We start from the raw sequence: 23,436 nt of genomic DNA, 5'->3' as shown, positions 1-23,436 counted from the left end.
CCCGCGCCTCCCCGGGCGCCCGGCCGCGGCTCCACGCGCCTCCCGCGCCGCCCCGGACGCTCGGCCCCGGCTCCCCGCGCCTCCCCGGGCGCCCGGTGGCGGCCCCAGACGCCGGGTAGCGGCTCCCCGCGCCTCCCGCGCCGCCCAGGACGCTCAGCCCTGGCTCCCCGCGCCTCCCGCGCCTCCCAGGACGCTCGGTAGCGGCTCCCCGCGCCACCCCGGGCTCCCGGCCCCGGCTCCCCGCGCCTCCCCGGACGCTCAGCCCAGTTCCCCGCGCCTCCCCGGGAGCTCGGTCCCGGCTCCCCGCGTCTCCCCTCGCCTCCCCGGGCGTCCGGCCCCAGCCCGGGCCGCGGCTCCCCGCGCCTCCCTGGGCGCCCGACCCCGGCGCGGGGCCGCGGCACCAACTTGCCCGGGCTCGGGGCCGGGCCCCGACTGCCCGCAAGGCCGCCCCCGGGGCCGCTCCCCGCCTTCCCCGCCTTCCCCGCGCGCAGCCCCGCAGAGCGCCCGGGGTGACGCGGGGGTCCCGGCCCCACACACCGGAACCGCCCCCTCCCCCCCGCCGCCCCTCGCTCTTCCGTCTGCTAGCCCCCACGGATTAATTACGATTTTTCAACTTTCTGTCCTGTGTTTAATTCCAAACGAGCACGCTGGTATCTGCATGGATCTGTTTTATACCAGCCTGGTTCCCTGACAGAGGGCGATGGAGTGGCGGGGATAGTTTAATCATTGGAAGATAAATCTTTTAACCACAGGTCAAATATAAATAAAACTCGCTCATAAATGCAGCTATGAATTAACTTTTTCCCTGCTGCCGTGAAGATGAGATATTCCCGGATACTCGGTTCCTCGCTATTAACGTGAAGCGTGCTCCGGTTTTAAAGACTGCAGAATTAAATAGGAAGATGGGAATCTTTTTTTTTTTTATTATTTTATTATTTTTTTTGCTATTTTTCCCCAAGAGAAAATTATAGTGGCTGATTATAAGTTGGACGGGAGATCTGTTTTTGAATTTTTCAAAGCTGTGCTGCACAAGAGTAAAAGTTCTGCATAAAAATTAAACCCCAGATTGTAGAACAATTCTGCCACTCTAGTTTCGGAGAAGTGGGATACATTGTTTCTTTGACAAGGCATTTGAAGCTACTTTGTATTTAGTTATTTCAGAGGTGAGTCTGGCCACTAAACATCTTGCCACCCGGTGGCCACAGGGTCACTGACACACAGCCGAGAACTGGGGTCCTGCTGGAGAAGGCCACGGAATTGAGTGGGTGGCCACTGCTCTGTCACTCTGTACAGGTGAAGTCCCGTCAGAGCAATGGAGCCAGTTGTTTGCAGTTTATAGGCAAAAAAGTGGGCAGTGACTAATTTAGTTCATTGAGAAGATATTTGTTTGTTAGTACTTGGTAAAAGTAATGGAGATTTCCAACCAGTTTTTTTTTTCAGCTGCTGAAGCATCATCTGCAATTTCTCAGCAAAATGTAGAAACTTTAATCCATGAAAAGAGAAAGCCAAGAATTTAAACATCTTCTCAAAATATTAAAAATATCAGGCCAATGACACAACATTTGATATTTGAAAATGAGCAATTTTTAAAACAAAGTAAGTCATGCTTTCTTGTGCCAATTTTACTGTCCTTTTCAGAATGCTTCAAATCCACTTTCAAAATGCTACCTCAAAGGAGACACTGTATAATATTTAGTCCTAATCATTAAAGTCTGAGCTGCTGTTTCTGACACATCTGTATGTGAGACGCACCGATATTTGGGTGTTTGCAGAGGTTTTTTTCCTCCTTAGGAGATGAAGTCTTGCTTCATTTTCACAAATGGGAAACTGCGTCCTACAGAAATTCGTCTGGATCATAAACATAGGATGCCCCAGCCCTGCCAGGTGACCCCTGAGCACTGCTGGATGTGGTCCCCAAACAAAAATGAGTGAGAATGCATGTGCTTTTTATCTCCATGGGAACCTCACCTGGTCTCGCCATCCATTACTGATAAATCAATGAACCCTCCCTGCATACTGGAACCTGAACTTTAATTATGACCACAGTCTTGCCGTTAACGCGACATTAATTGCACATCTGCGAGGTCAGGACACCCACTGCTGGCCCTGGGGATTCCGACCTGCAGCGGTGAGGTGTGGGCAGGGAAGCCCTGTCTGTCTCTGGCCCCAAGGCCGTCCGTGGGATGGCGTGGGAGGGTTTCCAGCCGCCGTGCTCCCACGGGCGGGCCCCTTCCCTCAATGCCAGCCCCAGCTTCCAGTTTCATCTGCAGCCGCTGCTCAGGCTTCCTTCTGGTGCCCGGGTCGGCTGACACTGGTGTTGCCACCCCAACTGCGGGGGCGCCTGGCCAGGTACCCCCCGCTCAGTACTTCCCAGGCTGCTTTCTACGGTGCCATGATTAATCTCGGCTTGAGAGTCACTCCCTGTCATGGACAATTCCCAGGTGCCACGGGGAGAGACCCGAGCGCTCCACACTCTGCCCTGGCCACGTTCTGGTGGGGATTTGGTGGTGGGGATTTGGCGGCGGGGAATCACCCCCTCTCAGATCTGGGAACTTTGCTGTCCCTGAGGGGCTGGAAAGGGCAGGACAACCCCTGGAGGTGTGACCTCTCCTTGCATCAGCTGCTCAGGGCCACTTGCTGAACACTGCTCCTGTGACCTCTCTGAGGGGCACGGCGAGCTGGCCACTCCTTGAGAAAGTGCTCCCTGGGGAGCAAAGGAACCACCCTCGTCACCAAGTACTGCCAACAGAGCAGCAGCAGCTGGAGAAGCTTCACAGGCTGCAGGGCCCGGCTAGGCCTTGCAGGGCCACTGTCTGCATCCTGCTGGCCCCTGCAGTCCCAGGGAAGGGACATGTCCATCCAACCATGTCCCTCTCTTCTCTGATCAGCCCGATTTGGGGAGCTCATCTCCTAAGACTGAGTTTAACTGGGGGGCTGTCACCCCAGAGAGGGTCACGTGATTGAACGTGTGAGTCACAGAATCTTAAACATTTGAAAATCAGTTTCTTTATGGCTTATTATCAGTCAGTGTTTTAATCTATCTACTTCTTAGACCTGTGTGCCGAGGTGGGACGGATATTTGCCAGATGAGATGGGGTGGGGTGGCCAGTTTCAGGAAGGAAACTGTTCTCGCCAGGACTCCTCTGAAGAACTGCAGGCTTAGAGGAAGCCGCTGTTATTGATCTGAGAGCGATTTTTTGGTTATGATGAATTATTACATTCTAATGAAGTCATACTTTCAAAGCTCCTGAGTGAACTTTCTATGGGCATTTCCAGAGATTTTCTTGGGGCTCCGCAAAGCAGAATGGGATGACTTTAGTTCTTGAAATCAATAGCGTGCTCACCTGCCTCCTTTCCCGTGGAATTCCCTGTCCTACTTCGCTCTCACAGTCCTGACCTTCAGGTCTGATGCCAGCAGCAGCTGCTGAGAGCCTTTTTTCCAACAATAATAAATTTGTGTAAAGCCTTGTCTTTCTGATGACTAACGGGATATTTAAAGAAGGTCTGGTCACTGATAAATGAGAGTAAAACTTGTGATTACTGAGGTCAGTGAAATAAGTGGGTCCAGAGCGTTAACCCATTTCTTTGGCCTCATTAGCACCGTATTCAAATCAACAATGCTCATCAGGTACATCACCCCTAGTCCTCGTCCAGCCTGGACACTACACAGTTGGTTCCGACTATGACTCGGATGTGTGTTTTTAGCTGTGCTCCTTGTGAGACCTTCCTAGGTCGAGATTTGTTCATTCTTATCATTCAGGTCACAGCATGGTTGTGACTGGTTCCGGAGGTCTTTGGCTGCCAGGGCTCTGCTCCGCGTGGGGAGGGAAACTCAACCCACCCCTCTCCAAGGGGCCCCGGCGAGGACAGCCAGGCGCGGGGGCAGGAGACTGCGCTGTTCTCTTCCGGGAGTTGGGTTTTATAGTCTCTGGGTCTTGGGGCTGAGATCTCCAAGCCTGCTTGGATTGGGGCTGAGCATCCTCCACCCAGATCCTCCATCTTCCAGTAGGCAGGAGTCACACCCACCAACTGCCCCCCAGTGCCGTGTAATCCCATCAACGGCCAAGACCCAGAGACTATAAAACCCAGCTCCCAGAAGAGAACAGCACAGAGTCTTCTGCTCCCGCGCCTGGCTGTCCTCGCCAGGGCCCCTTGGAGAGGGGCGGGTTGAGTTTCCCTCCCCACCCCAAGCAGAGCCCCGGCAGTCGAAGACCTATGGAACCAGCCACAACTATGCTGAGACCACTCTCCACACGCATGAAGGTACCGGCAGAGGAACAAAGGCATGTGGGTCCCCGGGGCTGAGATCTCTAAGCCTGCTCTGATCGGAGCTGAGCATCCTCCACCGAGATCCTGTATCTTTCAGTAGGCGGGGGTCACACCCACCAACTGCCCCCCAGCACCATGTAATCCCATCAACAGCCAAGACCCAGAGACTATAAAACTCAGCTCCCAAAAGCGCGGCCGCATCCGCATTCTTATTATCTCATTCTTGCTTTGGACAACCTGGCAGGCTACTGAATGTAACCTGCCCACATGGCAGAGTCTGGCAAACTCCCCGTGGCGTACCCAGTATGCCAAATACCAGTAACAATGATGGGTCTCATTCTCCTAACTCTGAAAGAGCCTTGAATGTTGTACTTTTTAGATTCTCAGGGCTAGGACGAAGGAAACGTTACTGGTGCCTGCTCGAGGCAATTGACGAACAACAGGATGATGGTGATCATGATTCAGATCACAATTCTTCTCGTGCTAGAAATTCCCACCCACACTGTTCCATCTGCCAACCATCAGGCTAGTGGCCTGGGAACTGTCCTCCAAATACTGAGCACCCTCAACCCTGGCCACCGAGGTGGTAGATGACACTTTTCGGGGGTCTGTCTCTTGACAGGGCTTGTTCCCGATGTGACCCGGACTTCTGTGGCTCATGCTTGGGTGTTCTTCACTCAGGGCCTGATCAGGAAACACGAGCACAGTATTCTGGGTCCACTTGAGGTTGGCTTCTGGAGGGTCACGTTGAATCCAGAACTTTGAGGCAGGGAAAGCTGCTCTGGCCCATGGCTGGCAAGCTCAGCCCGGCCTCCTGGTGATTCTCTTGCTTCCTCTTGGCAGCATCCAGGTCCTCCGCGTTGGCCTTTCTGGAAGTGAAACTTGCCTCTGGCATGGGGCCTGCACTTTCTTGAATGTATTTCAGGAGAGGCAGAGTGACACTGGAAACCCCACGAGTCTGGCCAGGAGGGTCCCGTCCAGTGGGGCTGTTTCCTGTGGTGTGTGGGCGCCCTCCTGGGCCTCTGTGGGCAGCAGTGCTCCTGATGGCGCAGGACAGACCCACAGGGGCAGCAAGGAAGAGGCTCCACTCGGCCTCACCCCAAGCCCCTGGGCAGCCCTGTGTTTCCCAGAGCCCGGACAGGAACCAGCTGGGAGCTTATCACACAGACATTCCAGTCTCTGAAGAACACAACAGCACACTCGAGATATACACACAACACACACACACATACACACTCTCATAAATAGTCGCTCAGACTCACATACAATCTCACACACATATTCTCGTATACACACTCAGACACACACTCATATACATACTCTCATATACACTCACACATATTGACACACACTGACACTCATATACTCACACTCATATACATGCACACACTCACACACACTCAGACTCACATACACACTCATATATACTACACACACTCAGATTCACTCACATACACAGATACACTTACACTCAGACTCACACACATTCTCATTTACACTCACACATACTGAGACTACACACTGACACACTCATAAAAATATACTCACACTCATACACTCACACACAGACTCACACTCTTACATATGCACACACTCATATACACGAATACCCACTCAGACACTCTCATATTCACTCACATTCATATACACTCACACACTCAGACTCACACACTCACACAGTCGTAAGACTCATACACACACTCATATACAAGCATACACACTCAGACTCACACACTCCTGTACACTCACACTCAGATTCACACACTCTCATAAACATTGACATACACTCATAAACACAGACAGACTCAGACTCACACACACAGTCATAAGACTGTCACGCTCACACACACTCTCCTATACATGCACACACACTCAGACTCACACTCACATGTACTCTCACATACATACAGACTCAAAAACTCACATACACACTCACATACACTCAAACACAGACTACACACAGACATACACTCTCTCTTATACACTCTCTACTCAGACTCACACATACTTACACACACATATACTCACATGCATATATGTAAACATAAATGTAAACATAAATACACATACTGACACACTCAACCATACACACATTCACACATAACTGCAGTTACACACACAGACACAATTGCCAAGAGTTTTGAACAATAATATATCTAAAATTCATTTTTAGGGACATAAAATTAGGCTTCTACAAACCATGCTTTAAAGCTCAGTCAAAACTTCAAAGCCGAGTTGATTTAAAGCTAATTTTCTTTTAAATAATATTAATTGTAATCAGTTTTTGATTCTGATGTTCTTAAACACAATGAAATTTTTCATTAAATGATTGCGATTTATTTCCTCCCGAACTGAGACTTGATTTCAAGGTAACCCAGCTCTCTTCGCTGACAAACAAGCACATTTCTGATACTGCCGCCAATACTGTTTTAAATCAAAATGATTTTAATGCTTGGTTTCTAAAAATGTAGGTTTCCATTGTTTAGTTCTCTTCAATTAACCCTTTTTAAAATAAAGGATTATTATCTTTCTTTGTTGAGAGGAAGCATTCAGGCTACTACCCCTGAGTTGTTGACGTTCAATCCAGGAAGGTTTTTTTCCCTTTTCTCCAGTGCTGACCTTTGTTTTGCGGTCGTTATAGCAACAAGGAGAGGTCCTTCTGTCTGTCTGCCGCGTTCGCTTTCCAAACTAATGACAGTCTTTTCTATGCTGTTGTGAAGTATGGAGAATGCTTTACGTGCATTGATTTCTTGATTTGCGGATGCATTTAGCTAAACCAGCAATTTAAATGGAAATAGTTTAAATAAATGCAATTAATTGAAAAGGAATTTGCATGTTATATGTTTGTGGAATATGGATTGCTCATTTAGATATTTTTCCATATTGTCTTTAAGCTTCCTGCATCAATTTGCAATTTAACTTCTAAATGATAAAGTTTATTTATCCTATCGATATATCTTCTTAATCTACCCAGAGAGGGAAAGAGAGCAAATACTCGGAAAGGCTTTTTCAGAAGGGTAATCCTTTAGAAGAACATGTAGTCTGTCTGCCAAAGTGGGCCACACAATCTCAATCTTGGTATGACCTTGGGCATTCTAAGTCTCATTTTACTGATCTGGAATATCAGTTTAATTATAGTAATTACCTATCTCACAGGCTTTGCGAGGTTTAATTAATGTTAGCAGAGCGTTGGAGCTATTTAGTAGAACAGTACTATAAAAGGCAAACTGCCTGAAAATCACGACTGCCAGGCCCGAGCACTTGACGAGGCTCCATCCCTCCTCCCGAGCAGCCCTCTGGTCACCCTCCTCCAGGACCCTCTCGCCCGGTCCTTTCCTCTGGCTTCCATGGCCAGAGAATGGGGCAGGTCTTCTGGGCCCCGCCTCTGTACGCCTTCCCCAGGAAGCAGCCGCTCTGTGCTGGTCCCCGCACTGGGACCGGTTCTGTCACCTTGGCTGAGATCTGTGGGGCCCTAGAGGCCATATGGGACTTCTGGCCTCTTATAAAAAAAATGGGACCTGAAAACACTTGCCCACCGACTCCTGAAGGGGTGTTCCCCCAAGTATGTCCAAGCTAGCTGCGCCCTACGGCCCGCGCCTGGCCGAATGGACCGGCCGGGCTGGCTTCCGGCCAAGGCTCTACCTGCCAAGCCGTGGCTGAGGGACTCGTTTGCACCCCAGCTCTCTAGGAAAGTCCGGCTCCTGGCCATGCGCCATGAGTGCAGCCGCGGCCCAGCCCTCTCGGGCACCCCATCCCTGCCACCTTGTCCGGAAAGACTCTGCACAGGAAGCTTCAAATCATGTTCAGTTTGTCTTTGCCCCCGAAACTCTTTCCAAAACGATGTAAGTAATAGGGAAAATGTGCAGGGGGGGTCAGCTGGCGCACCGGGTTGTATCGGGTCTGCCGGTGACAGAAACAGATGGTGAGGGACAGGGCGCGGTGGGTCCTACCCCAGGGCCTTCTCTCACTCTGTACCAAACCGCCAGGGGGTCTGCCAGGACACCCCTGCCTGCTGGCCAGTGGCACCTGGAAACTTCCTGGTCACTGCATGCACAAGGAATCCTCGAGGCCCCTCGAGTTAGCGGGGACCATGGTCCCCACGGGACAGGCTCACGCCGGACACCCCTTGCTCCCTGGGGGCCTCTGTGGGCTCTGACAGCTGGTCACCGCCACCCCCAGGTCCTCTGCGACATTTAAGGAAAGAAGAACCTCCTGGGAAAACCTCGGAAACCATGGCAGGACCCTGCCCAGCTCAGCCAGCCCCCGGGAACCAGAGACAAGACCTTCAGAGGCCTGGATCGACTGGGGAGGAAGGGGCTGCACAAAACCGGAATCCAGGCAGGAAGAGGAGCAGCACTGAGGGTCCCCTCAGAGAAACCCCCACTTCCTTTCTGCACCAGAGGAAAGCCACAGCCTGAAGTTCAGAGTCAGGTCAGGGTGTGACTGATAAAGCCGGCAGTTGCAGGCGGGAGGTGGTGAGGATAATTCGCCGTGAAGGGCTGTGTGACCCTCTTAAGCAGCAAGGCTTTCTGGTCAATATTTTCATTTATCGAGCTCTTGTATGGTCTCAGACTGAGCATGAAACGCCAGCACTATGTGTGCCCCATCCGGAGAGGCTGCACTGGAAATGAAGGGCCGAGGTGAAAATCTTGATGGGAGGAAAAAGCAGAGAATGAGAAAGTTAAAAAAAAAATCAAATTAAATTAAGAGAAGTGGTAAACAATTTCTGGTATGGAAAAATCTATTTCCATAATTAAGTCCATCATGAATAATTTTCTCTTATACCTTCTGCTGACCCTTAAAACGATCGCTTAAACATAGCTGCAAGGCATCAGAAGCAAAGTAAATAGTTGTTAAAATTTCAAGTTGATCCCCGAACTGACTCAAATTTGCAAAAATCTGGCATAATTTAAAAGTAAATAAATAGAAGCAACACTTAGCAGAAGGTTTCTAACATAAACAAAGCTGTGCACGTTTTGTTTATTTATGGGATCCATGCAAAGTGTCACATTCATTTAAAAATATTCTGCACGAGAGTGATTGATTTAAAAAATTGAATAGAATTAAGGAGCATAAGCAGTCCTTAAGCCTAAAAGTTCACGAAAGGAAGAAGGAGGATATTTTGTAACACTGTCCTTGGGAAATTATTTTTCTCTCTTATGTTTGTTCCCATTTATTTTGTAAAGGCCGACTGTGGGACATAACCTCATTTTCTCGAAATGGATCTGAATAGGGATGTGCCTCCCATATGCCTCCACAGAACCTTTTGCCGGTTCTTGCCACACCCAGGTTGGGGACCTGGAGGGTGAATGCTCTGCTTTGTTGGCTTGACCCCACACAGTTAGAACATTCCCAGACATGCCAGTATGAAATCTGTCTTCCAACTTTGTTCGCCAACATCTACGCTCAGGCACTGTAACCCTCTCACTGAAACCCTAATAAGGAAATAAGTCATCCCACTCAAGGACAGTAGACACAAGGGCCAGGAATATTGCCCCATGGTTGGCAGCCTGCCTCGTGAGCTGGGGGAGAAGGCAGCTGGGATAGAGAAGGGACCACTAAGTCAGTGATGGTTGGAAGGATTGCTCGGGGTGGGAGATGTGTGCTGAAAATAGATAAAGGACCAAATGTGATGGCCTCTCAGTATCTGTTTTGCAAAACATCATGCCCAAAAGTAGAGAGAGAGTATGGGGGAAGTTGTCTGCCATAGAGGCAGGGGGAGGGTTGGAAGCGGGGATATACTGGGGACGTTGGTGGTGGAGAATGTGCACTGGTGGAGGGATGGGGTTTGATCATCGTATGATTGAAATGCAAACATGAACACTTGTAACTGTATCTCACGGTGATTCAATTAAAAAATATTAAAGAAAAAAAAAAGAAATAAGTCATCCAAGAAGTAACCACCATCTCCTGGTGGAGCTCCAGCCCACTGTGCTCTCTGCCTTGACTGGGAGCGAGACTGATGAGGCCAGGGTCTTTGGACAAGGTGGGGACACGCAGGCACAGCATGGCCGGGCCCTGCTCCGACTTGGAACGAAGGTGAGTGACAGGAAACTGGGGGATCGGAGGCGGCAGTGGGTTCTGAAGAGCAGCAAAGAGGGGAGACTGGGAATTTGGGCGGGGAGGGGCCCTGGGGGCTCCTGGAGACCTGCAGGGGCAGCTAATGCTCCCCACCCCCGGTGTGACCTTCACCCCGTTCCTCATCCATCCTTTGGCGCCTCTAGCCTGGCCTCTCCTCCTTGTTCTCAGCCCTTTTCTGGCCCCTACTCCCGACACTGTGCGAAGGAGAATTCTGCCCTCCAACAGCATCTCCTCCAGAGTGTGTGTCTGTACACTCCATCCTGCCCCACAGTAGCCTCCAGGGCCCCAGACCTGGAAAGGGCTCATCCTCTGGCCTCACCCCTGCATTGGCCCGCATGCCCCCCGTCTCTGCACCATCACCCTGAGTGTGGGATTAGCCCCGACCCCACCTGGCTCACTTGTGCTGTGGCACCTCAGAGAGAACGCAGGCACCGACACGTTCCTTTCCTTCTAGGGGGATGGACTCCAGGTGATCTCCTCAGGATGCCTCCTGACTTCACTACATCTCCCCTTACCTGGCCGGCCCTGTGGCTCCCCTTTGGCTTTTCAGAACCTTCCAGAACCTTCCAGAACTCCTCTGCTTTGCTCCTGCCTTACTCCCCTAATATCGACTGACCTGAAGTTCAGCTTCTACCTGTTCTAGAAAGATTCTCTGTCCCTTCCCTCTCTGCTCTGCTCCATCCATGCCCAAGGAGAGAGCAGGGGAGGGCTGGTGGAGTGTGGCAGAATCCAGGAGCTGGGCAGACTGAACAGCTTTGCCAGAAATGTACATGAAACTGTTTTTAGAAAAACTTTGTGTTTAACATTTCAAAATAAGCCGGAAGGTAGCTTGGAATAAGAGGACAGGATAGAATGAAGGGTATGAATGATAAAAAGACCAAGTTTACACAAATAATGACTAGGATTAGCATTGTTCACATCTGAGAACTCTTGGGCTTTTGTCTTTTTTCTTGTGAGATATATCATGTATATTAAAAAGTTCAGAGTAATATAATTAATACCATAAATTTAACACATACAATGTGCTTTGTTTGGGAATCCATTAATTATTGACTGAATTTTAAAAATATACTTAGCCCTATCGGGTTGTCTAGTTCTTCCTGTATGGGGTTTGGTCAGTCTTGTTTTTAGGGTGGGTCCTGGTCACTACTGCTCACTGGTGGGGGGCTGGGGCGCGTTCACAGTGACTCATTGTCAGACATGTCTGTCCCCTTTCTGCAATAGCTCCCAAGCAGTCAGGGCTTAGGACACCCAGCGCCCCTTTTGCAGATTTTCTACCAACGGGAAGAGCTGGAGGACCTGGCGGAGATGTGCCTGTGTGAGGCTGAAGGTCCCTGTGCCACACCTTCCCAAGGTGCTCTGGGTTTTGGGGCTGCACCCAGCCATACTCTGGGTGGGTTGTGGGGGGTAGGGTTCCTGCCAGGGCTGCTGCACGCAGGCGTGTGTTCTGCTAGCTTGGTCCTATCTCCCTGGCCTGTGCTACCGTCCTTTTCATGTCCATGGGATCTTTCATTCGAGGCCTTTCTTTTTTTATTTTGCCTAGTTGGAGACTTGAGGATTTTAATGCATCTTTTTGAGGAACTATCTTTTGGTTTGATTGGGTTTCTCTATTGATTCCCTATCTTCGATTTCATTAATTCTTATTTCTTCTGGTTACTTTGGGTTGAATTCGCTTGTCTTCTCCCAGTTTTTGAGACAGACACTTGGGCTCTTTGGGCCTTTTCTAACGCCTGTGCCCGGTGCTACCATGTCCCGTTAGGCATCACTCCTGCTGTAAAGCGTCACATTTTAAGACATGTTTTCACTGAATTCAGAATAACTTAAACTTTACCTTGAAGTTTATTCTCTGTTTAATTTTTTAATTTTTGGTTTTTGGGTCCCACCCAGCCATGCTCAGGTGTTACTCCTGGCTCTGCACTCAGGAATCACTCCCAGCGGTGCTCAAGTGACCATATGAGATGTCAAGGGTTGAACCTGGGTGAGCCATATGCAAGGCTTCCCTTAACTGCTGGACTCTCGCTCCCCCCACCACGAGATTCTTCTTTGCTTCACCAATGTGTTAATTAGAAGTGCATATTTTGGCATTTCCAGTTATCTTTCCATGATTGATTTAGGAGTTTTTAAAAAATTCTTCAAATGCTTGCTCTATTTTCCCCTTAAGTGCTCAATGAACTTGTCAGTAAAATTCAGGCCACTGCCCTAGAGTCACCCCCTCCTCCTCGAGGGCTGCTGGAGCTCAGGCCATTGGCTGGGCCCTCCCCAATACCTGCCTCAATCAGCAAAACAGCTTCCCTGCTAGCCTGGCCTCGAGCAGGTGCTCCTGTTGTGCAGCTCTGCCGATGGCTGGAAGCACTGGCCCAACTCTAGGAGCTCCCTGGGCTGAGTCTCTGCTGCGACTTCACCTCCATCCCCAAGGTGGTCAGTCCCCTTGGACGAACATCAGCTCAGCCGCTCATTCCCCGGACACAAACATCAGTGCCGCGAGGTTCTGGCTGGAGGGCATCACCATGCCGGTAGGAAGCCAAGTCTGCCGTGAACGCGTGAATGGTTTAGAACTCGGTCCCCTGCCAAAGTCTGGCAGCCAAGACTTGTCGGTGGGAGCAGATGTGGTGGCGCATCAGGAAGACGCTTGGAAACAGCAACAGAGATGTGCCGAGGAATCTCCTTCCAGCAACAGTTAATTCCTCAGGAGCTGGAGGGTTTCTGAGCAAGACATAACTCAGAGGGCATTGGACGTGAAGGCGGCTACTAGGGGACACTGATAGAGCAGAGGGGAGGGAAGTCTGAGTGCCACCGATCTCAGCTTCTCGGGATGAACTTGGGGCTCCTGGGTCTGTAGCTTCTGATGGATGCTTCGATGAGAGAGAACATCCCTTCAGAAAGTGCAGCCACCGGCTGAGGCCACCAGGGCAGCATCAGGGCTGATAGCCACCACGGGCCCGTGGGCTGAGTCATGCTGTCCCTTCCAAACAGGCCTGATCATCACTGGTATAAAAGAGCTCTAAACCCTGTCCTGGACCCTCAGCCTTGGGGACCATACTGATGGAGCCCCTGAGGCCCGAAGGCCATTTGGGTCCTGTGTGGGAGCACACGGCAAGTTTAGCTCAGTCCTGTGTGGGGTCCTGGGGCCGCTGAGTGCCCGGAGGAAGGTACAAGCGAAACAGCTTCACACCAGGCTGGAGATGGGCTTCAGTGGTCGTCTCTGTCACCTTGTGGGCACCAGACCCCGAGTTAGGTATCTGGCACCATCCCCCGTGCTGATTGGCACTGCAAGTTGTGATCCTGGAACCATAACAAAAGCATGTGATGCAAGTACTGTGCTGTGAGCACCACAACCACTGTGCTATAAAAAGTAGTCACAACAATAACAAAGGGGAAATGTAAAATAATGAAAATAATTATTATTATTGTAAAAGATCAATCAGAATTGACAATATACAAGTTATTTAATTGATCTAATATCTGTACAGGCTAAATGCTTTAGCAGCAATGTTTGTTAACACATAAATATTACAGTTTATTAATTTGAGGATGGTATAATAATAGATCACTTCTTTTAGTTTTATATATAAAATTAAAGACTGAGCTTTATTTGTGTTTCTATTTGAAAATATTTATTTTTCCCATAAATTAGGAATTTATTCTCAATTATTTTAGGCTGAAAATAATCATCCTTAATTTTATCATTTTTAAATATATACTGAGATCTCCAAGCCTGCTCAGATCAGGACTGGGCCTCCTCCACCCAGATCCCCCATTTTCCAGTAGCTGGGCGTTACAGTCACCAACTGCCCCTGGCGCCGTGTTATCACATCAACGGCCAAGACCCAGGGACTATAAAATTCAGCTCCTGGAAGCGCACATCCACATTCGTGGCTGTGCGACCTCATATTGTCTACTTCTCACTCTTGGAGAACCTGACAGGCTACCGAGTGTGTCCTGCCTGCACAGCAAGAGTCTGGCAAGCTCCCCATGGTGTATTTGATATGCCAAAACCCAGTGACAATGATGGGTCTCAGTCCCCTGACCCTGAAGGAGCCTCCACTGTGGCACTTGCTAAAATCTCAGGGCTAGGACAAATGGAGTTGTTACTGGTGCCTGCTTGAGGAAATCGATGAACAACAGGATGACAGTGATACAGTGATACAGTGATTAAATATATACTGAAGAAACTCTCAGAGAGCCGGGCAAGCTACCGAGAGTATCCCGCCCGCCTGGCAAGCTCCCTGTGGCGTATTTGATATGCCAAAAACAGTAACAACAAGTCTCACAATGGAGATGTTACTGGTGCCCACACAAGCAAATCAATGAACAACGGGAGGACAGTGCTACAGGACAGGGCTATTATAAAAGATCCCATTGACTGCTTGGCTTGTAGGCTAAGTGTGTCATGCTGGGGTAAAGAATGGGGAAGTCTCTGCAACTTGTGATGCATGGTGGCATCTGGGTACTGATACTGAAAGCCAAGGCGAGTGAGAGTGTCCGGGACCCGGTGTGAGCTCTGACCCACCCATCAGCTGGTGTCTATACCTCAGTAGGAGCTGGGTCCAGGGACCCCCTAGGAGAGTTAGAGAGGAGGCTCCTTGGTAGCGTGCCCAGAGCTGCATTGCCATACTCAGCTGACCCTACAGTGACCTGGCCAGACACTCCTCTCCTCCCCCCTCAGCCTCTGCCCTCACCCCCTGGGACAGCAGTGTCCATTCCCTCTCCATGCAGCTGCCGTTCACTCCTGGTCTGCATCAAGACAGACGCCTCACAGTTAGGTTCTCCAAGCCCAGGCCCTACTCTCTCTCCTACTTGTGGGATGTGCAGTCCAGGGTCAGAAGGCTGTGCTTGCTTTCCAGGTGTAATGCAACATCCGACGGCAGGTTCTGGCTCATTTGAGGCATCCAGATATTTTTAGTATATGGATGTTGCATCTGAAGTCTGAATCGATGAACTTTTTCAATCATGATGCTTTTTTAGACCGTGATGACATGCTCCGCTTCTCCCTTATTGTTGCAGTGCTACCTTGATGACGTGCTCTGCTTCTCCTTTATTGTTGCAGTGCTCCGGGGTCACACACTTGGTCTCAGCATTTCACAGGTGGCACCTTCTATGGCACTGAGGATCTCACTCAACAGTGCAGGCAGAGCTGAGGAAGGAACCCATGGCCTCCTGGAAATAGGCAGGTCTCCACCAGGAGGCCACATGCCAGCACCTTATCCATTTGTCCACTGTTGGAGACCATCACAGCTCAGGAACCATCATGGCTGAAAACCCCTTTGGCCCTTGGGAACATCTGGCTGGACAAGCCCAACTTCACAACAGACGCACATCCCTGCCACAGGGGTCCTTAGAGCTCAGCTGATTCGCTCTCACGTTTGAGACCAGTGTGTGTCTTTCAAATGATAGAGTGGTCCACATAGATATTTTTTCTCAAACAGTACGACATGCAGAAGTTCACCAGCTGACACGTGCCCTTGCTGCTGTCCTGCCTGCTTCCCACCAAAGTTACCTTAGAATAGTTTCACCCAAACAGACGTAACAGACGTTTACCTTTTACTGTGACAATGAACACTTCCTCCCGCTCAGCTGCCCTGCCCTTCGCCAGGGCAGATCCTCTACATGTCCCCTTGCACGTGCAGTCCCCAAGGCCACGCTTCTGAGTATGAAAGGGCCTCGTCTGCTGACAGAGCTTGGACAGACAGAGCCCGGGATACTGTAGCAGGACGTGAGATGCTCTGGCAGAGTTTCTGCCGAGCCTTCCCTGAGCATACCTGGTCAGCGACCCCAGTAAATCCGACAGTGACTCCTTGGCCTCACTCTGCTGCCCACTGGATCAGCCTGGGCCTGCTCAGCGTGAGTAGGCTCACGTGACACAGCATCACACCCTCTTCAGGTCCGGGGCTCTGCTCCACGCAGTGGTCACGGAGCAGTGATTTCCTTGGAATGACTGTAATTTCCCAGGGTTTTCATGGACCACAATTTGTTCAACTTCTCATAAAAGGGAACATTCTAGTACTTTCCAAATTTTATTTTTAACCCTAGGTAAAGTTCTGAAATAAAGAAGTTCCTGTCAGATCAATCAAACTCGAACGCTGTGATTCCTGGCAAAGTCCCTATTACTTTTGGCCACTAATCATTTCTCATTTTCACACAGCAGCCGCAGTGGCCAGCTTCTGTCCTGGCTGCATACCGAGTGTGCTGATGTCACCACAGTCAAGAGCGAGAAAGGCAAGGCCAGAATCTCGCAAGGTAAAGGGCCTCCACAAATTCTTAGTCGTTCTTCCTTTCTTGCTTGTGAAATGCATGGTATTGTCAACATTCTTTTTTAGCTAGAGTAAATCACTACCATAAAATATAATAATGCTCTCAACTCCATCTAATCCATATGCACTCAAACAAACCAACCCCAGGTCTATAAGTTTGAAATCATAGACTACTTTGAAATCCTGGTTAGAGAAAGTATTATAATGTGTGTGTGTGTGTGTGTGTGCGTGCGCGCGTGTGTGTAACTCAAATTTCAAGATATTCAAACCCATATTCAGATTCTCAATTATGAATCATACCTACCTTACTGGGTTATGGTAAGCTGTAATCTTTACAGAACCAACAATTCAATAGGCACATTGACAAAGGGATTGGCACAGAGAAGATGATCTATAAATAACTGAAGTGACTTTCTTTATATTCTTGGATTTGTATGCAGGGTTTGTGTAGAGAGTATGTTCACATTTTTTTCTAAAAGTTGTTTCCTTATTTGTTTTTCTTTATGGAACTAAAGAATGAGTCTCAGCCTTTGTGATATCTAATTAGACACATTTACCTCCTTTTGAAGTTTCAGATTCACTGTATTTCCCAAGTCATCACAGTATAGCACTTTGTACACTTGAACAGCAGAAGTGGATAGAACAAGTTTACGAACTTTATAAGTCTAGCTGGACTTTCCACTGTAAGCGAATAAGGAAAACAGCCCCTTCCAGGTCGCCAGATCTCAGCAGTGCCCACTGAGTCAGGCCCTATCCCTTCTCCTCCCACCAGGTGCAGAGAACAGATCACCCTTATGGGGCCCTGCCACAAGGCACCATTCAGTGACCTGGGACCTGGGACCCTGGGACTTAGCTTTCTTTCTGGATTCTTCCATCCTATCTGCAAATACCCACTAATTCAGGCAGGCTGAAACATTCCTCCTGAGATTTAATTTCTTTCTCGGGTGAGAGGGATTCAGCCAAGCTCCAGACCCTCCCCTGTGCAGAACAGATGCTGCAGGAATGAGTCGGGGTCAGTGGGCAGAGCTGGGTACCGAGCCTCCCAGTATGCACTGGGATATTTCTCCCCAGGGATTAGGAACCCACCCAGAAGATGCGTCTAATTTTTACTCAGAGTTTGCCAGAGCAGAGAGTGAATTCAGGATGGAGCAGCAAGAGAAGAGGTGGGGCCTGAGCCCCACTGCTAGAGACGAGGCCCTCTGGGAACTTGGATGCAGCACCTGACATCTCCTCATGCTTCACACTTGAGCTGTCCACCCCCCAGGAAGCCTCTGGAGATGCCGGGGGCATCCGGAGTTCCCCGATGGCTGAGGGTGTTCCGGGCAGGCTGTGGCCTTTCTGCCAGGACTCTGGTTTTCTGATTCGCCCCGCTTCTCTGAGGAGCTGAGTGCAAGGCTGGGGCCTGTGTGCTCTGAGCGGGCAGGAAGCACCTGCTCTCAGTTACCGGGCGGGACTCAGGGGCACAGAGCTGCGTTATCACTCCACTCCCCAGACATACTGGCAGGAGCCTGGCCAGCGAGTCTACAACCGGGAGAGAAATCCAACTGGTCAGCCACCATGGAAAACCTGAGGGATGAGTGTCACAGTCCTTTCTAGAGATATTTCTCAGCACCTGGAGACTAGTTTCCTGGGAAATATATACAATGAGGACACAAGTGGTCCTGATGCCAAGGACAAAGTTCACCCAGGGCAGACATCTAGAAGACCCCAGGGACATATGTGTGTGCATGCGTGTGCATGCGCACGCGCGCACACACACACACACACCTTGATGCCCACAGCTCACTATGCAAATTAGCAAAGACCAAGAAGCTGTGTTCACTGTTACCAAAATTTTCTGAGAAGGAGAAGTTTAATAGAATGTAACTGGTGATCCTAGGAAGGTCACTGGACACCCCCGAGATACAGATGCTGTTGACGGGGAGATGTAGACTCTGAGCAACTGGAATGCTGCAAGCCCCAGGCTGCTGAGAGCACGCGCTCTGGGCCTGGGTGGTGGGGTGGAGGCTCAAAAGCTTCTGACTCCTGCTCTGGAGGTGCCACAGCCTGGCTGCCGGGGCTGGCATTGGGGACAAGGCCCAGAGCACTGAGGATCGGGCTCTCTGGGTTTGGGGCTGTGCAGAGGAGAGGGGGGTTCAGGTCTTCGCAGTATCTAAGACAGTGGCTGTCTTACACTGCCCTGCAAAGGGACTCACTGGAGAGTGAAATTTTCATCACGGACATGTTTTGAGGACCAATTCTAATTTTGAAATCATAAACATAAAAGTGCCCATTTGATGCTTAGGATCTACTTTTATCTTCTTTGTGCTAGTTTCTCTGCAATGAATTATTTTTCATAATAACTGGACAAAAAAACCTGTTAAGTGTGGGAGATTACACCCCACAAAAGTCCTAACTGCACCCCAGGCTCACAGCAGAAAATGTCCTCGTGGTATGTTTTCTATTTCCAATGAGCTTTAGATTCTGCCTCTTCATGTGGTAATGAAGTTTAATGTCTGGGGTCCATCATGAAGTTCACCACAGACCCCACGAGAGAGTTTTTTTTTTTATGTAGGCGTACTGCTGTTTATTCAGCCACTGATTAGCTGATTGAATTGGGCATGAACTCTACCTAACTTTTTTTTCATAATTTTGTTTATTTTTTTCTCTTATATTTATTTATGGGCTGGAGCGATAGCACAGCGGGTAGGGTGTTTGCCTTGCACCCAGCCAACATGCCCGACCCGAGTTCGATTCCTCCGCCCCTCTCGGAGAGCCCAGCAAGCTACCGAGAGTATCTCGCTTGTACAGCAAAGCCTGGCAAGCTACCCGTGATGTGTTCCATATGCCAAACACAGTAACAACAAAGTCTCACAACGGAGACATTACTGGGCCCGCTAGAGCAAATCAATGAACAACGAGAAGACCGTGACTGTGACCGTGATATTGATTTATTGAATCATTGTGGGAAAAGTTACAAAACTTTCAGGTTTAAGTCTCGGTCATGCAATGATTCAAACACCTTTCCCTTCATCAGTACTCATTTTTCACCACCAAGAACCCCAATATACCCCCCACCCCTCCCAATGCCTGTAAGGCAGATGATTTCTATTTAACTCTTCTCTACATTGATTACATTCATTATTTTGACAAAAGTTGCACCATTATTGTTTAGAATTCCCCCCCCCCCAATCAGAATTGCCGAAAGGGCATTGTGAAATACTTTGTTTTCTATAGCTGGTTATGAGAATCATATAATGTCACGTGGCCGCAATAGCGGCCATGCAATTTTGGATTTCTGCAAAGAGCCAGATAATTATGAGATTGGTTTCTGTGCATCTGGTGTCATGGGTGTGCCGCAGAGCCACTGTGGGGGGCACCTCGTGACCTTGGTAGAGTGTGAAGGATAAGCCGGTACCGCCCTCCCTTCCCATGAGACTGCAGTTGCCCCGTCACCGCTGGCTCATACCTGGCTTTCCTACCTTGCTGCTGGGGGTGGGGGGGAGGGGAAGGCAGAAGGGAGCAACACCCTTTCCCTCCTGGGGAGGCATGGTGCCATATTTTAATGTATGGACCATTCACTTTTCTGCCACAAGCTGCCAGGCTCTGGACTACATTCTTTTGCCTCTGGAGCCATGGCTGTGCCAGAGAGCCACTCATGGGGGGGAAACTCGTGACCTTGGTAGGGCGTGAAGGATGAGCCGGTACCGCCCCCCTTCCCATGAGACTGCAGTTGCCCCTTCACCGCTGGCTCATACCTGGCTTTCCTATAAGCTCTGAGGCTGAGGCCACTTTGCTGCTGGGGGGAAAAAGGCGGATGGGAGCAACACCCTTTCCCTCCCAGGGAGGCATGGTGCTGTAGTTTAATGCATGGTCCATTCACTTTTCTGCCGCAAGCTGTCGGGCTCTGGATTAAGTCCTTTTGCCTCTGGAGCCATGGCCATGCCAGAAAGCAACTTGTGAGGGGCAACTCATGACCTTGGTAGGGTGTGAAGGACGAGCCGGTACTGCCCCCCTTCTCATGAGACTGCAGTTGCCTCGTTGCCGCCGGCTCATACCTGGCTTTCCAATAAGCTCTGAGGTGGTGGCCATCTTGTATGTGGTCCAGATGCATTTCTGCCAAAAGCCCCTGGGTTTTGAGATTTGCTTCTGTGTCTCTGGGATCTTGGCCGTTAATCAGTTTGATCAGGAGCCAAGAGAGGCTGTTTGTAGGCAGCGACTTGGGGTCTCGTTGGGATGGGGAGGAAAGGGCTGGTTCCACCCCATCTGTTGAGGCCCTGCGTGTCTCGTCACTGCAGGCCCAAACCAGACTGTCCAGTTACCTCTGGAGGATGGTGGTCACCAAGCCACCAGGGGGAACAGGCCAAGGCACGAAACCTATTCCCACCTGGAGTGGCCCAGTGCCATTAACCTACTGCAGGAACAGGACGTATTTCTGCCAAAAACCTTTGGGTTCCGAGATTTGTTTCTGAGTCTCTGGGATCATGGCCGTTAAGCAGTTTGATTAGGAACCAGAGAGGCCATGCCTCCAATTATATACCTGAGCCAGAGGTGGTTTGTGGGTGTGTCTCCCACATACCTAACTTTTGGCCGTTTACTTTCTTGGTAAACTTTGCCCCCAATTTTTTGGGGTCTGGCCAAAGGCACAGCAGCAATTTTGGGGTATCTGAAAGTCTGACAGTGCCATCAGGTTGCTGATGCACTCGCCTCACATTTACATATTGACCTGCTGTCAGCACCATACCCCCCAAGAGAGAGTTTTGTGGCGGCCATGGCCATGGGGAGGGAAGTCAGCCCTGTGCACCTGGGGAAGCATAGGCTGCCAGAACAAAGCCTCTGCCTGTCCCCACGGAGTCTATTGAAAGGAGGGCGGGGCTCCTCCTGGGGAGGAGGAGAGGTGAGCTGAAGAGATAGCTCTGAGGTCCAGTGAAAAGTACTGCAGGTCCCCAAGGACAACTTGGAGTCACCCCTGAGTACTGAGCCAGGAGCAGTCCCTGAGCACCCCTGGGGTGAGTCCAAGTTAAAAAAAACTTAAAAGAGAGAGAGAGGAAGTGGGGGCAGGTACCAGAATCCCCCCACCAATAGCAGACACAGCTTGAGGGCCTGGGGCATCCCTCTTGTTGAGTTAGTGTCCACCAACTCCCCCCCCCCACCCTCATCTTCCTCAGTGAAGTTTATCCTGGCAAAATGATGGCTTCGAGTTCCACAATCCCGCAGAACTGAAAGAAACTCATTTTCCTGAGCTTTCAGCAGAAGTTCACGTGGAAAATGAAACCAAAGAGACATTGATAGATTTAACCCCCTGGATAAAACTCTCTAGGCCGAATGTCATGAATAGCATGCAAGGGAACCTTCAAGTGGAAAAAAAGTACCAAGGGAAAGCATAGTATCTATCTAGGAGAAAACAACACAATTCAAAAGACAGTGCTAAGACATATTTGAGAAGCAAGAAGATAATAAAACATGCATCATGAGTGTTCAGATCTGCGTGTCCCTGGGGAAGGAACCCGAGAGGGCCTGGGAGAGCTAGGTGAGGCCACAGGCTGGGAAGGGACACCGCTCCCCACTGGGCGGACCAGCCCCTCTGGGGATGGGAGCCAGAGGGGCGGAGGGGAGGGGAGAGCCCGAGGGCTGGTCAGACGCCAATGCCAAGGTAGAGGGCAAGAATGGCAGCATCAGGAAGCCTGTGATCTACGCAGGGTCAGGGCTCCTGCCCATAACCTCAGGCAGCACAGGAGCTTATTGGGCCTTATTCCTGCAATCTTTGGGGACACAGCAGGACTCGATGCTCCAGACACAGTTACTTCTGCTTTGCCAGCAAGGGGCTCACGGGACCCAGCAGCAGCCCGGGAGAGAGCGGGTTTCAGGTATGGATGGACCCCGGGATGAACTGCCCCCACCCTGAGTTCCTGAGACAGTGACCACGCAGGGCTGGCTCTAAAGAAGGCAGAACCAAGACGTGCGTTCTTGGGACAGATTCAGCCTAAATTACATGCAAAGGGAATGGGGCACCCTCTGGGCTGTTCTTTCATTTCAGGTTCATTGTGGGGGTGGGATGGCCAAGGATCCCAGTATCTTTTCCACCCAACAGGCTCAAAACATTTCTGGTCTCCTGTGTGGACCCAGTCTGGGTGGGGTAGGGGAGGGGGGTTGGGGCCGTGGAGTACTGTGAGGTTGAGTTGGCCGCATGCAACTATTATTAAAATAAAACAATCTAGATCATTCCTGGCAAATGAACACTGAGAAAATTGATTGGGAAGAATAGCTCTGGGGATAATCCAACCAAAGTGCTGAGACCATTCCAAGTTGACTCCAGTTGGAATATTCCAGTTATCAGGTTGTTGGTGAAAACTCAAATAAAAATTATGAAATCCAAGGTATCTTTTGAGATAGAAACACATTGTTTTGAAGACTCCTAGTACAGCAATTTATGTTTTGAAAAGTGTTGTCATTCACGTAATCTAAAGTCAAGTGGTAGAATTTTATTTCTGAAAATTTTGGCCCATAACAGTAGCTGGTGCTATCTCTGACTCTATCTCCCACCCACGTCACTCACAGATGCATGCTGGGTGGGTGCAACTGGCTGCTCACCCTCACTCAGCCCATCTGGCTCCCACCTGCCCGGCCTCCTCTCCCATCTTCTCATTGGTGCATCACCGTGGGTCCCTCCCCATGGCCATGTTTTCATCACCAAGAATTCCAGAGGCCTTCCTGCCAAGAGAGGCATTTTATAGACCCAAGATCAGAAAGCAGGAAGCAGGCAACATTTTGGAAAGACAACAGAGATTTCCACAGGAATACGCAAGCTGGAGGGCTGGAGGGTGGGCACCCAGAGGGCAGGGGTGAGGCTGGGGCT

This window comes from Sorex fumeus, unplaced genomic scaffold (assembly GCF_029834395.1).
Source record: "Sorex fumeus unplaced genomic scaffold, SorFum_2.1 ptg000024l, whole genome shotgun sequence".
Classification (NCBI taxonomy): domain Eukaryota; kingdom Metazoa; phylum Chordata; class Mammalia; order Eulipotyphla; family Soricidae; genus Sorex; species Sorex fumeus.
This window is presented reverse-complemented; position numbering follows the sequence as displayed.